Raw genomic sequence first — 16,017 nt, forward strand, 5'->3', positions numbered from 1 at the left:
TAATATCTTTCTTGGTTTATGTACTGTATATGTGGGGCATAGAATCAGTTTCATTTATAGTACATATTTTTCAGTCGCTTTTCTTTGTCTGAAGCGCTTCTACTGCTGCTATTGTGCACACCCTGTTCATGCTTTAGCCCATATTTTTTTACATACATCTCTAGTTAAAGCTGCAATAAGCATAATTTTCTGACCACTAGAGGGTGATAGAGACTGCAACAACTTCATAAATAAAGCCATATACGCCCACTGCATTACGGGGGCCTACAAAGGACAAAATTGCAAAGCACCATGCACAAATGCTAATAGCTAAACTAACCGTACCTACGGAGGAGTGTCGCTGGTTACCAGTCTCACTTTTCCAGGCATTTCTCCTGCTGAAGGTTATGTGTGCCACAAACAACGACAAGTGAAGAGGTAGGCAGCAAGTTTACTAGTTTAACAAGTTTACTCGCTTGCTTCATCGATTCCGCCATTATGAAACAATTTTCAGGAATGGGAGGGGGTGAGCGCCGCTTTTAAACAGTGAGGGAGGAGACAAGCTAGTTACAAAAAAAAAGAAAAGCTATTCTATTTTAAATCCTAGTGAAAACATCTGCCACTTGTTTCAAGAAGTTTGCCTTATTCTGACTTGTTTCAAGATAATGACATTCATTTCTAGAAAGTTCCTGAAACAAGTGAAACTGCATTGGAAACAAGTGAAATCATCTCACCCCAGTGGCAGATTTTTTTCACTTATTTTAAGAAAGGATACATTAGGATTTTAGGACTCAATAATAGACTAAATGACATTTGCTTTGCAATGAATGGTGTTTCAGAGGCTTTTCCACCCTGACAAGAATAAAAAAGGAAATACTGAATCCTTGTAATTTTGGGGATTTTTAAAAATGTATTTGGCAAGAAAATGGTCAAATTCAAACATGCAGAATATCGGCACAAAATATCAGCCATCAGCAGCTTCAATCCAAAAATATTGGTATTGGTATGACCCTTCAAAAACCCTCTTTTGCTATATTCCTATATATTTCTTTGCTATATCCTGTTACTATATGCTGTTGCAATGGCTCATTTAACCTCCTAAGACCCCTACTTTAATTTTGTGTAAGCAACATCTTTGAAGAGTAAGTAGTTTATGAAAAATATTATGTCCTCATATTAGGACAATGGGTTTACGTTGTATCATTAACATTATAATATTACCCTGTATTGCATAGCACAAGAAAGTCACCAATATGCATCAAATTCTTTATTTCAATGTAATAACCTTGCAGTGCAAAAACATATATAAATAAAAACAATGTAGACTAATTTTATCGCATGCAAAACTAGAAGGGCACTCGGAGAGCGCAGACCTCTGCCAAGGTTCGTGCTATTATTGCTTGTTTGTGTATCGGATCCGGATCCGCTCCAAAATGTAATGGGTTCTTCCTTGGCCCATGCTACACCCTTCCACGAAGTTTCATGAAAATCGGGCCAGTAGTTTTTCCGTAATCCTGCTAACAGACAAACGAACAGACAAACAAACAAACGGCACCAAAAACATAACCTCCTTGGCGGAGGTAACTAGCAAAGTGTTACTTTCGGCCCTTTTCGGCCCAGTTCTCCTTGACTTCTCCCCACTCTCTGGATGAATTTCATGGGGATATATTCCCACTGTCCTCACACAAGTACTGCGTGATTAATGGTGTTCTGGCTCAAAACTATCACTAAAAAATGACTAATTAGTATGCCATACCAAACTACAAATGCTGATAATTGTAAATAAACACATTTCAGCATCAAAATTTATGCAGTTTTTTTAATCTTGTCTACTTTTGTTTGTGCGCCCGTAGACGAGTTTCCAGTGATCTACGCCATCTTGTTTACAACCTCTTCTACAGATGGTGCTATTGATTCCACTAGATGGCAGCAAAAACTGGTCTCAGGTCTCAGTCAACAGAAATGATGTATAAAAATCCCATGCCCTCATATGAGGACGCGGGGTCTCAGGAGATAAGTTTCATCTTACTGTTTGCTGTGCTAAATGCTTTGTACGGGGGGTTGGGAGTCCGTGTTCAGCATGATTACTGTGTCATATGCTGATATGTCAGTAGGCTGGGGGCTGATTACAGCATTTGTATTCCTTTATTTGCTTTTATTGTGTTGTTTATTGCATCTCAAATGTTATGCTGCTGCTGTGACAATTTAATTTCCCTCTGGAAAAAACAGCATTGATCTATTTGATTTTCACAACATTATTTACTTATGATATAGTTCGGCTATATGCAAGTGAGTGATCATGGCAGGATTTGAGGCACACGCTCTCTCTCTCTCTCTCACACACACACATACACACACTCTCACACACACACACACACACAAAAAGTTCCTTTCTTCCCTCTCCATCTCCATATCAATGGCAGCAGGACAATCAACTAGCCGGTTCACACCATCAGTCTGGCATTAAGCACAGACACACACTGACACACGCGGGCGCACACACACGTACTCACACACGTAGCCTACTCTCACACACACACACATAGCCTCTCTCACTTTCATTTTCTCTCTCACAGTAACACTATTCTAACTGGAGCTCTTTCTTTTTTTGCGACTCTCACTCTCCCACACACACGGTAACTGGAAACGAATGACGAACAGATGAAAAAATAACCAGGAAGCCAAACATATTTTCACATTTCAGTCATTAGGTTGACACTGTCATCTATAGTGGTTTACAATAAGGTCAAACAGAAAGAAAGAAGTACAAAGGGCAACAAGGAAGGCAGAGTGAGAGAGTTAGAAACAAACTGTAGTATTTATCTTTGCAAGCATAAACTAATCTATATTATATGATCAACTTAAAGGATAAGGCTGGTGTTTTTTAATGCATTGCTTACCGTCAACAAATCCTATGGAAATCAGCAATTACAAACATTACAGTACAATATAAAATCACATGAAAATCACAGGTTCAGATAAACAACAAGACTATGAGAAGCACGTGCAAAGTCATCACAATGTTAAGATATTTAGCAACAGGCAAACAGTGCAGCAGTGATAATTTAGGTTTATGCAACCACATAGTAGAACAATCACACAAACAATCACAGCTGTTTCACAGCCTCATATTGTGACGCAACCTATTTAATTCCCACTGGACGTGCGCACCGTGCACCAACAGAACAGCAGCTATGGATATAGTGAGTTTTCTCTGTATTGTCTGGTCACTGATGGGACACACGTCCGCATCATTGGCAATATACTTTTGTTCAAAAATCCTATTCATATAGGCTTGCCAATATAGTCTATAAATTATACTAATACTACTCACGAGTCGTGAGCCATTTTCACCAAATCTTAACATCAAATTAGTAAAGTATAATTACATTACTGCATTCGCCCAAATAAAGGCATAATGCGTCTACCTGTGAGGATGGTACAAGTATTAAAAAGTACTGTTCGTATGGTTTTCAAAGATTTTGTCCAGTGAGCTCTATTTTGATTTTATTTTTGAAAGTATAAGCAAACCACGCATTAATATTGAGTAAATTGTGTTTTATCCTGTGTGATTCCTTGTGTTCATTCTGGATGACAAAAAGAGGCGTGTTGATTTTTCTTGATCAACCAATGACAGCGTCCAAAGAGAGCATCATACCTAGCAACGGGGTCAACCACACCTCCTCACTAAGATAAAAGTTCTTGTCCATTCCTTGCTCAGAGTTGCTCTGAGAACTTTCCTAAATCACTCCTAAGCTGGGAGTCCTTGCTAAGGAATTTTAGGCTAAGATAAGAGCTCTCTGAGAGGACTCTCAGAATGTTTGTGGATACGGCCCCAGGGCAATTTTACCTGATCGCTAATCAGGAACAGGTGTGCCATGCCGTAGCACACAAAATGGTGGCTCACTATTGAACAGGGTAATCATTAACCTGCAAGCTGCAATACGTGAAATTTTCTGACCACTAGAGGGTGATAGAGACTGCAACAAATTTGTAAATAAAGCCATATAGAGAGCCTAAGTCCCTCCCCTTCCGCTGTCCCCCATGGGACCTTATTTCGGAAAAAATATGTACGGTAGTCAACGGCGAGAGACAAATAATTGTTTGATCCCGTTTGAATTGTGCCATGACTTACACATATGATGTTTTGTCAATTTAAAAGATAATTTTGCAAGTCAAGAAAGTCGCAGTTTGTTGTAAAACAGTACAGTAACGTTTAGTTTTGTGTGAAACCGCTCAGTGAACTACATCTCTCGTCTCGCACAATATACGTCACCAACACCAACATGGAACGAAACATAGGAAACACACAGGCATCGCGTTAACGTTAGCCCCCACTGTACTAAAACTATCCTAAACCAGTTTAAATCCATTCTTACTGTCTACCTTCCAGGTTGTGTATAATACTCCTGCTATCTGAGAGGGACTTAGCTTCAGCGGCTCTGGGTAGCTTGTGGAGAGAGGAAGTTACGTCACTTGCGCGACTTTTGGGTGTGTAGTCTTTCTAATTACGTATTTTTACAGTCTTATAGTTCAACAGTTTTATGACAAACTGCGACTTTCTTGACTTGCAAAATTATCATTTAAATTGACAAAACATCATATGTGTAATTCATGGCACAATTCAAACGGGATCAAACAATTATTTGTCTCTCGCCGTTGACTACCGTACATATTTTTTCCGAAATAAGGTCCCATGGTGGTCCACCGGAAGGGGAGGGACTTAGGCTCTCTATACGCCCACTGCACTACGGAGGCCTAAAAAGGACAACATTGCAAAGCACCGTGCATAAAGGCTAATAGTTAAGCTAACCGTACCTACGGAGAAGTGTCGCTGGTTACCAGTCTCCCTTTGCCTGGCATTTCTCCCTCTGAAGGTTACTTGTGCCACAAACAATGACAAGTGAAGAGGTAGGTAGCAAGTTGACTAGTTTACTATGTTTACTCGCTTGCTTCATCGATTCTGACATTACAAGACTTTTTTTCAGGAATGGCGGGGGTGAGGGCCGCTTTTAAACAGCGAGCTAGTTTGAAAAAAATGCTAAATGTTATTTTAAGGATGAGTTTATTTGAATCTGTTAATTAGTAAAAGTTAGAGAAGTCAGAAGCTCTGTGTCAACTCTCTATCTGACAACTGCATCGGACTGCCGCCTGCCATATTCTTGTGCCACACAGCAAGAATAGGCCTACTACTACTCTACATCCTGCCTGAGGTTGTGGTCGACAGCTGAGAGCCAGTCGCAGACCTGCACCTGTAAGAGCCATCTGCGGAATAAGTAGGCTGAAACATCTTCCGTGTCTTTCTGCGGAGAGTTGATGCAAGCGTTACTAAAATTATCTCCAATTCAATCAGAAAAGTTAGTATAGTCTAATTTAGTCCTATAGTTTTCCGGCCACCTCGTTTCTCCAGTTTATTGACACAAACGTGCATAACTCCATTTTCACCCATTTCATTGATCATATTGTCTAGTAGGTAGTTAAATAAATATTTTCATTTATTACAAAGTCATTGTTCTGTGTTTCCTTCTCTGTAGAGAAAAGTAATCCCTGAACTGAAAAGATCTCACAGTTTTCAGATTGATGACTGATAAGTTTAAGTAAAGGTCTGTTTTCTTTCCTCTAAAGAGGTGGTGCCCCAACGAATGTAACTTGATACCCTCATCAAAACCTTATATTGTCATACCTTTACTCTAAATTTGATATTTCAATTGTGTACACTTCATTTTCATATCTCTTGGGATGTGTATTTATATCCGCTCCCCCCCACACACAATTCACCTCATGTAAATTGTACATTGTGGATGTAAGTAAAGACGTGGTGGAAAGCCACATGTCTTTACTTTGCCATAGTTGAAATGCCACTTCCTCTAGTAAGAGGGGGGAGGGGGCCTTGAATAAAGATCTTTTATTTATAGATTTTTATTTGTAAAACACAGTCTTTTTTGGAAGAGGACATTTTGCATTGAATAATGGGGACAGTGGTGGGAGTTTTGCAGCCACTGCATTCAGCAGTGTAGGACTGGAAACTGAACATTTTGTTCCCTCTCCAGCTGACAGAAGGCACAAAGAATTGTCTGGCATCATATGTTATACTGCCAACAGATCTTTTCAGTTATATTTCACTGTAGGAAAATGAAGTTTCCACAAGAGAAAGACAGGATAGATGTACATGTCATATGGATAAATACACACAAAAATATAACAAGTAACCATGCACAAGAACGTTTATTGCAGTAATTTTACAAAGCTTGTGTTTGCAATGTTTAAGATGGAACTCACTAGTCCAACTGAATCACAATTAATCAAGCTTTCAAGTCGAATTTGAATTAATAATTGTGAATGCAAACATCAATTGATGATCACCCTTTCTTGGCACACACAAAGGCCTTCCTGTTCATGCAATATTCGTCATTCCAGCGTCCCCAATCTGCAAAACATGCCATGAGAAAACATCACATTCAGTGACAATATGTTTTGTAGCTCAAAATATTTGCTCTTTACGCTCCAATTACAGAGTGGAATAATATATGTTATATTCACATATTGGTGGAAAAAAACAAAACTTATGATACTTCAAAAAGGTAACGATCCACAGAAGCATAAGAGATGAAAGCAATATGAGTTTGTAGGTGTCATGAACATGCTGTTATTTTTTCTTCAGGTCCGAAAAGTCACACATTATTTTTTACCTTCTTCATCCCTTTCTTTTTCTTTGATCATCTCTCTTCCAGCCCCCTTATTTTCACTTACCTCCGTAGTTCATCTCCACACAGAACTCGTGAAGGAAAAAGAAGTCTGGCTGGCGAGAAGCCCATCTGGTAAACTTCCATGGAGTGCCGTCGCTCCAGATAAAGTGGTAATTAGACTGAAAAAAGAAACCAGTTAGTTACAGGTGAATGATGAACAATTATTATGTTACTTTCATACATCAGGGTATTTGCTCCATCCACCCAACTGTTCATCCATCCATCAATTTAGCCAACCAGACAGTCAGCTATTTTTTGACTGCATGATTGCTCACCCCTCTTTGGCCCCCCACCCAAACACGTAGCCGATTCCTGGCGGACCTGGCCAGCAAACATAACACTTGACTGTACTCCTCAACATTGTGCATTGAGACCAGATCACCACCTTCCTTGAAACATTTTCTCTGAAATCAAAAAAAAATATGAACATGTATCAGTCTTCACTGGAGTTTCATCATGACTGTCTGCATGGGATGAGGTTACATTTAGTGTCTCTATACTGATACATCTGTGTGTGTGTGTTTGTCTTACACGTGCATCTATATAAGGTTCTCCAGTTTTCCAGAATAACTTAATACAGCGGTTCCCATTCATCCTGTACCATCCTGCACCAAGGGCACCACATCTTATGGCTGGATATTTTTGTAAACAGATGCTTAAAATCTCACCTGTAGAAACATCAACTGTGTGAATGCTAGTGCTTTACAGTAATTGAAACAGTTTTATCAGGTTTTGGTTCCTGCTGTCTATCCAGTGCAGCTGTGGCTGTGTGGTACTTACCCCTGGATATTGCTGTAGTGTCCTGGATGCACAGCAGTGCCATCAGCAGGATGACAGTTACGCCAACACAACGCATGGTTCACTTCTCTCTCTAACTCTCACAGTCCACTCTAAAATTGGAATATAAGCTGGGAAAGTCATACAGTTAATCTCTATGAACAACAGGTTTCAGTGCCATATGATATTTCATGTTAGGAGATCTTATGTCTCATGTCTCTTCTATGTCTATTCTAAAGTCAATGTTCTGCTCCTGCTCTTACAGGCCTTATTATGATCTTATTATGTATTATAGGGTTAGGGTTTGAGCCTATTATGAGCCTCCTGGAGGTGTTCTAGGCCTTATTCAGTGAAACAGCTGTGATATGAGGAGCCCGCTTGATAACCCACTCTCTTTCACCTCTAACATCCAAGGCAGGTTTCTACATAGGTGCCCAGACTAAGTAGCGCAAGATATCGTTACATTAGATCCTTTTATTCAATTCAATTATCTACTCAAAAGATGTCAGATGTTTGTCCTATTCTATTATCCTAAAATATATGCAGAAAGAGGACTTACTACAGAGCTCTGTTGTGCTGGTTTCTCTTTCCCACTTGGTCTGTATGTCATCTGCTCCTTTATCACACTTTTATACTCACTGCTCATCCCCTGGTTACATGTCAATCATTTAGCAATGCACATTTTACAATGTCTATATTGACTTTAGCTTAAGTGCAGCACAATAACAAACACAAAACAAGCAAATAACCTGTGAAACAACACATGTCCCTAATGCAAATGCAAAATATAGCTGCTAGCAGCAATGGTGGTGGTTTGTCCAGGGGCGTAGCCATAATTTCAGAAGTGAGGGGGACAGATTGTTCAGGAGTAAGACGATTTTTATTGAATTATTTATTGAAAGATCCTCTCCCATTCGATTTTCACAAACATAAATCAACAGATTTCAAATAACTCACAGTATTATAGGCCTATTCATCATAACATAGTATATACACAAACTAAGGTCTACAGCCCGTCTTATTTGTTGAGCATAATATTCATGGCCATGATCTAGCCTAAGTGAAGCACCCAAACGTGTTTCTGCGCCTCTCCCTAGTGTCAGCAAAAGACACTAGGGAGAGGCGCAGGCTCCAGAGAAGAGCGTGCAACTTTTCTTTTTTTTCTATATAGGTAATAGTCTGAATATTGAGTGCGTATTCTGGGTTAGGGTTAGGGTTAGATACAGAAATCTGGAGATTGAGACCTATAGTATCGGGCATTGGATCTCTCACTGAGAAAATCTCTCGCTTCATAGACTTCCATATTTACCCTCTAGTTAAACAGTTACCATCGTGCTTGAAAGACACCACAGATTTCTTATTGAATTTACAATCACTCTCTAATATTAATGAAGAGGACCTTTTAGTCAGATTAGATGTTGGCTCTCTATATAAAAGGAAATAACTTTGTTCATCCCCAAACTTCAAGAACTTTCAAAATTAAGTCCTGTATAACCTGTAACACAAAGAGGTGTAATCTATATGTTAAGATGTCCCTGCCCTACTTTTAGAGGGTGTATAGTTTTGCCTATAGGCAAAAAGATAAAATGCTTTGTGAATACAGCCCCAGGTCAAGGACATGACCAAGGAGTAGATGTCCGGTTAGGGCAAATCAGGAGGCAAGTGCCTGCCCGATACAAAGATGGAAATTGAACTTGTTCATTGCAGAGACTGCCAACATTTTACTGTGGGGAGGGTGTGAGGTGGATACTTTGTCTGTTTCATGTGGTTTAGCTTGGAGTGGCTTTATTTTGTGTTAGTTTTACATAATTTTCTTTTGTTGTTTTCCTACTTTTAATGATTTCTATTTGCATGTTTTGATTTACTTTTGCATGTCTTTGTTAACTTGGGTTGAGTTATTGTGTGATTTCATTTTGATTACCTGGTGTGTGTGACAATTAGGGTGCCTTATTCACCCCTACCCACTACCTGATCAGCCTAATGCTGAGTGCGGACTTCGGGTTGACCAATGGGAAGAGGAAGGGTGCAGTATAAAGCTCCTGCTCCCCAGAGAACTGACACAGCGGGCTGAAGGGCCAGAGTGCCCTGCTGGGGGACCACTGCCATGCCAGGGGACTGCAGGAAGCAATTTGTTTCCCCTCAATCTTTAAGAAATGGCTAAAGACCCAGCTCTTTAGCGAACACTTTCTCACCTGATGGAAAAAAATAAAAATAAAAAAAATCTTTATCTGCCTCTATGCATTGCCTCTATGCACTGCCTCGTAGCACCTATGTCCTGTTGGACCAGAACTTAGCTTTATGGCACTTACTCTCGTTGTTCTCTCCTGACTAGATCCTTGCTTGTGTTGTATTAAAATCTCATGTGTACGTCGCTTTGGATAAAAGCGTCTGCCAAATGGGAAATTGTATCTAAATATCACAATTATCTCATGGTTAGTCTGTCACTTAAAATTATTTTCTCTTACACATTGAAATAAGTTTGCGAACACAGTGGTTTGTTTCTTTTACCGTCAATATGGATGTTCCATGGTCCAGCTTGTTCTGTGGGTAGAGTGTCACTGTCTCTATGTTCTATGATGCCAGAGAGAGCTGTATCGCCAGTGATGCTGGCAATGCATGTGTCCAAAGGTGAGAGTTCTTCTGTGCTCTGTCCTCTAGTTGCACAAATGTCTCGCTTATGTGCAGTGATAAATTTTTTTGCACTAAGTTTAATATCAAACCATTTTTTCTTAATTTCTAACAGTGATCTTTCCTCATATCCTACAGAATTAACTGCACTTGTTACCCTTCCCCATGCAGAATTTTTTTTTGTTAGTTACACCTGCACTGAGTGAACAAAACAACAACTTTTGGTTGGATTCAACCTCGGCAACCAGTACCTCTATTTCTGTTGCAGAAAAGTTTATTTTCTTCGCTCTGTTTGCCATTATTCTGGGAAAAAAATAGGAAAAAAGCCATTTTAATCTTTTGTTACATTAACATCTACACATTCTCTGATTAACTGGGGGAAAATAATACACAAACATGGTTTCAATTTACTTTCTATTTATTGCTTTTGTGTCAGAGTAATTGTTGAGTTGTACTAATGTTCATTTCGTTTCAGTATCAAACTATACTTACCGCACTCCAGCCGTGGGAGTTCTGTTTGGGAGGGGGCCGCCCAACTGCTGCCGCGTAGATATGGTTGTGATGACGCAGGCAGATTTTTTTCACTTTCTATAGAGTGGTGGACTTGTTTGGGAATATATGTGGTCATTTCTAGTATATTTGGTAAAGAGTTAAAGGGACATTATGTGAAATGTGAGCTAATGTTAATAATACAATCTTGTGAGAAATAAAGTTAAGTTAAACCTCCTGTGGCCAGATGGAACCGTCCAGGCAGAGGATCCTGGGTAATTGACCTGGCTATATTATCAATTGTATCTAGCCTTACACTGTAAAAACTCATAGTGCAATTTAGTGAAATCAACTCATCTTTATCCATTAACACAATGTATATAGATGTGTTTGTCAATTTCAACTTAAAAGAGCTAGTTATGAAAATCATGAGTTCACATCTTGTGACTTAAAATTATGAGTTGAAAGAACACCTTATAAAGCATTCACTAAACTCAACACTGTTAGTTTATTAGCAGACTTCCCAGTATGCATTGCATTCGGTTTAACTCTCCAGAAACTTTTCCTTCTTTTGGTTTGAATGAAGTTACAGGATAGAGACTTGTTATATATGTATGTTTGGTGAATAATAGGTCAATTTCTGATTTTAAAAAAACAAAAACAAAAAAAAACCATGATACAATCTACTATCTATCTTATCTATGTATCTGGGAATTCACAATCAAGTAAGTTTCTCTCTGATGCACATGGCAAGTACAATCCACTTCAAGTAAGTGTATTGCAGCTGCATACTATATGCTGAACTGTGTATTAATCATGTGATACAAGAGGGACTTGAACTTAAACCTAGTAAACCTTGTGAAAAAATAAATAACACTGGATTTCAGTTCATCAATTAATGCATTCAACTTGGAAACATGAATCAGCATGACTAGACATTTGTTGATTGAACTTATTGTCTTAAGTTCACTCAGTTAGCTTTTCTACATTAGAACAACTAATGATCTTTGGCCTAACTATTCAGTACTACTTCAGTCAACTCACAATTTTAAGGCAGCAAGAAAACTTATGTTTTTAAGTTGAACTGCCTTAATATTTTTTGCAGTGTAGAGGGCTCCTCCATTACTGATAGCTATTGATAGAAAAGAGCTGATGCTCTGACCTATCCAACAAGCACAAATATAGTTCGTTTTAGAGAGAGAAAGATAGAAAGAGAGAGAGAGAGAGAGAAAAATGCCAGAGGTAATAAATATGCATGCTCTGTATACTCCTGGAGGAAAGACTGATTAATCTGATTGCCTTGCTTTGTTAGTCCTCACAGTAGAACACACACACACACACACACACGCACACACACACACACAGATACATGTAAACAAAACCACAAACCCGGAGGTATGTAAACAAAAAGTCACACACCCATAGGCACATGTACAGAAAAACATGCAGAGGCACAAATACAAAGAGGCAAACACTCATAGGCACACACACACACACACTCACCAGAGGCACTGTACATTCACCCATAATAATGCCAAGTACACACATGAACTGGCTTTCACATACTTTCCTGGGAATGTCTAAACTGGCACTCCTGTGTGTATCTTCTGGGAACCACACCCATCTGGCACCTAAGGAAGATAAAACAAACCTTAAAAACTATTTGCAAGTACTATTTGATCCAGGTCTGGGAGGAATCCTCTCATCCAAAGAGTCAACATATCCTAAAAAATGTCCTATCACTTCTCTCTTACATGATCATTTTAGGCTCACAGGAATATTATCAGGTTACTGCAGCTCTGACCTTTGACCTCCTTGCTGCTGGTTGCTTGCAGTGTTGGTGATGCAGTAGGTGACGCTTATTCTACTGTTCTGCTCCGGGTAAGAGTGCCAGCTAGAGGCCTAAAATGTAAAATGGAAATGAAAACTGAAAAACTTCAATTTACAGTCTAGAGTGTATTTCTTCATTCTTTAATGTACATGTTACTGTAATGTAGCCTAATTGTAGATGTCACTGGAGATGTTTGCCTCGAAAGTGTGTGTGTGTGTGTGTGTGTGTGACAGAGAGTGAGAGACATAGATAAAAGCAGTAAGAGTGATAAAGAGCAGGACAGATAAAGACAGAAGACAGAAAAAAGGAGAGGAGAGGAGAGGTGGGATTCAAATCTGTTTTTAAACTCAATAGGGCAACATTAGCCCTTGGCAAAGACACACACACACACACACACACACACACACACACAGTCTGGGTAGGCTGAGAGGCTCATTGTTATTCTGCACACAGATGCGGTCACAGGCAGGGCCAGGCAGCAGTGCAGACACACACACACACACACACACACACACACACAGAAGGAGAGAGGCAATATTGCATTGACACAACATTACAAACACTAAATACCATACAAGATTAAGAAACACAAAAGCAGCCTTAGCTTGCACGGCCACATTTGAATGCACGCGCACACATACACACATACACACACACACACACACACACGCACACACACATTCCATCACTGCCAGAGTAACATCTGCCACCAATAGCTTCTTTCTTTCAAAGCAAGCTTTCCTCCTGGCACACCATGAAACACAGAGAGAGAGAGAGAGACTGACTGACTGACAGACAGAGATACAAAGTATACAAACATTTTCAATACATACAGTATGTCCGAAACAAATATCAACTTATAAACTGCAATGCCCCCCTATTATTATTTTCTATTCATTATGTACAGAGTCATTATTCACAGTTAATCTGTGCGGATGGTCATGTCTGTTTTTGATTAGCTCACATTGCGTATTACAGCTTAATCTGTTAAAATCTGTTAAAGTTCCACCATGAGGAAAATCATTTATTCATTTCACTATTGAACCAAGTGCAGCCTGTTTCACCTCAGCTCTCCACCAGAGGCCGCTAAAACCCCAGACACGTTAGTGGTAACTCAAACCCACCTCATGAGAGATCAGGTATTATCTTTTTGTCACTCTTGAGCCGTCTGCTGTTCAAGCCGGTGTATAGATGACTAACAAGAAAGGTTGTGAGAGCGAGAGGCGTAATGAAGAGGGAGGCCGTCCCACAACCGCACACCCTGGGTTCAACCCCCCTCCCCTCCCGTTTAGGCAGGCATCCGCCCTGCTGAATAGTCCTTGAGGAAGATACTGAATCCCTCCCAGCTGACCCTGACCTCTGACCTCCCTGTGGAGGGGAAGCAAGCGAAAAGAGAATTTATCATAGAGAATCACATTATACATATCAAGTTGTACACCTATTACCTGTCTTCCAGTGTGAGGTGTGTGTTTTTTGTCTCTTTAGTCGATGTAGTGTTAAAGCAATATTCCACTTAGTTTTAACATGGGGGTTATTTGGCTCTTGACCGCCATGAAAACCAGAATATAAACTACTCACCAAGATTGGATGCAGCTTGACGAGTTTGTAGTGTTCTGATTGTTACTTCCCATTTATTTAAATGAGGCCACGAAAATAGACTGAAAACTGACATTTAACACGTTGGTGAACAGATTCAACAACATATTGAAACATACAGCATGTGAACTGCATTAAAAAGTGACTTTCACTGGGTTTACCTTCCATTATAATATTATATTATATATATATATATTTCCTGCCTTATGTTATATCTGCTCTGCTGACTGTTATATTTAACATACTAACATATTTAAATCACATATTATATTTTCTGTTACAACACTTTGTGACTTAATTGAGAAAACCTGCAAGTTTCCTACATTTTTAGAGACTTTTAGACCTTTATTTGATCAGACAGGTCAAACAAGAACACATTATTGATTACAACAAACTCTTAGTTAAGAATGACTTGCTTAGTAGTGTAGCCTACTTGTACCTGTATCTCCATTTTATTGCTTTCTTGTGGTTTGGCACAAACTTTTATGTAAAGTTCCATCTGTTTTTAATTGTATCTCTGTTTGTTTGTTTATTTGTTTTTAGTTGTACCTGTTTATCTCTTGTATTACCTTTTATTCCCATATATATATATTTTTTTTCAGCTCTATAATTTATTGTGGTAGTTTTACATCACTGTGCTTTTGGGTTTTATTGTATGTTAAGCACTTTGTAAACATTGTTTTTAGAAAAGTGCTATACAAATAAAATTGTTATTATTATAATTATTATTATTATTGAAATGGATAGACTGGCAGTGTTTTGGCTCCCTATACGAGACCCAGTGAACTTGTGAATAGTAAAAGAGACGTACGCACATACACACAAACACACCCCCTGCTCACACACACTCACACACGCGTACAACCTTTACCCCAATCGCCATGCGGATGTAACGCCACAAACAAGTGTTTGCAGCTGCCACCGGCCCCAAACAAGCAAATCTGCATATATATACACACACACACACACACACACACACACACACAGATACACGAACAAGACAACACACAGCTTGGTCTTAATCAGGCGGCGTTGGCACAGCGCCTCGAGACGACAGCACGCATCATGGGCACAAAGGAGGGCAGGAAACACAGACGAAGAAAAGAAGGAGGGAGAAAAGAAAGAGAGAGAGAGAGACAGAGAGACAGAAATAAACACACAGAAAGAAACAAACGCAGCGGACGGCAGGATGAGACGGAGAAATAAAGGCTGAAAGACAAATGTAAAAAGCGTACCTCTTTTCTCTTCTGATCCGCACAACACAGGGAGAGCAGGAGGGATGTACCGCCACACTTCACTCTGATGGAGGCTGCCTGTCTGTCCCTCTGTCTGCCTGTGTGTCTGTGCATCTGCCTGTCTGTGTCTGTCTGTCTGTCTGTATCTGTCTGTCTGTATCTGTGTCTGTCTGTGTCTGTCTGTCTGTCTGTCTGTAGTCTTGTACACGAAAACGTGCCTCTGTTTTGTGCTTTCTGTCTGCGTCGGTGTGTCTGTATTTTGTGCTTTCAAACTGTCACCTGCAGTGTATCGCTCTGTCTGTATCTGTCTGTGTCTGTCTGTATCTGTGTCTGTCTGTCTGTCTGTCTGTATCTGTCTGTCTGTATCTGTGTCTGTCTGTATTTGTCTGTCTGTATCTGTGTCTGTCTGTCTGTCTGTGTGTGTCTGTCTGTATCTGTGTCTGTATCTGTGTGTGTCTGTCTGTCTGTCTGTCTGTCTGCCTCTGTCTGTATCTGTCTGTCTGTCTGTATCTGTGTCTGTCTGTCTGTCTGTATCTGTCTGTCTGTCTGTATCTGTCTGTCTGTCTGTATCTGTGTCTGTCTGTCTGTCTGTGTCTGTCTGTCTGTCTGTATCTGTGTCTGTCTGTCTGTATCTGTCTGTCTGTCTGTATCTGTGTCTGTCTGTCTGTATCTGTCTGTCTGTCTGTATCTGTGTCTGTCTGTCTGTATCTGTCTGTCTGTCTGTATCTGTGTCTGT

The 16,017-nt window shown here is 39.7% G+C and overlaps 1 long non-coding RNA gene across 1 annotated transcript; it reads right to left on the minus strand.

Moving 5' to 3' along the window:
• Positions 1-6,185: 6,185 nt before the first annotated feature.
• Positions 6,186-7,333, minus strand: LOC139921859 (uncharacterized). The gene is made up of 4 exons (XR_011785121.1): positions 7,257-7,333; positions 7,001-7,129; positions 6,730-6,844; positions 6,186-6,406 (listed from the first exon to the last, which is right to left on the minus strand). It is a non-coding gene; the product is annotated as an uncharacterized LOC139921859 (long non-coding RNA).
• Positions 7,334-16,017: the final 8,684 nt, after the last annotated feature.

The sequence above is a fragment of the Centroberyx gerrardi genome, chromosome 7, assembly GCF_048128805.1.
Source record: "Centroberyx gerrardi isolate f3 chromosome 7, fCenGer3.hap1.cur.20231027, whole genome shotgun sequence".
Taxonomy (NCBI): Eukaryota; Metazoa; Chordata; class Actinopteri; order Beryciformes; family Berycidae; genus Centroberyx; species Centroberyx gerrardi.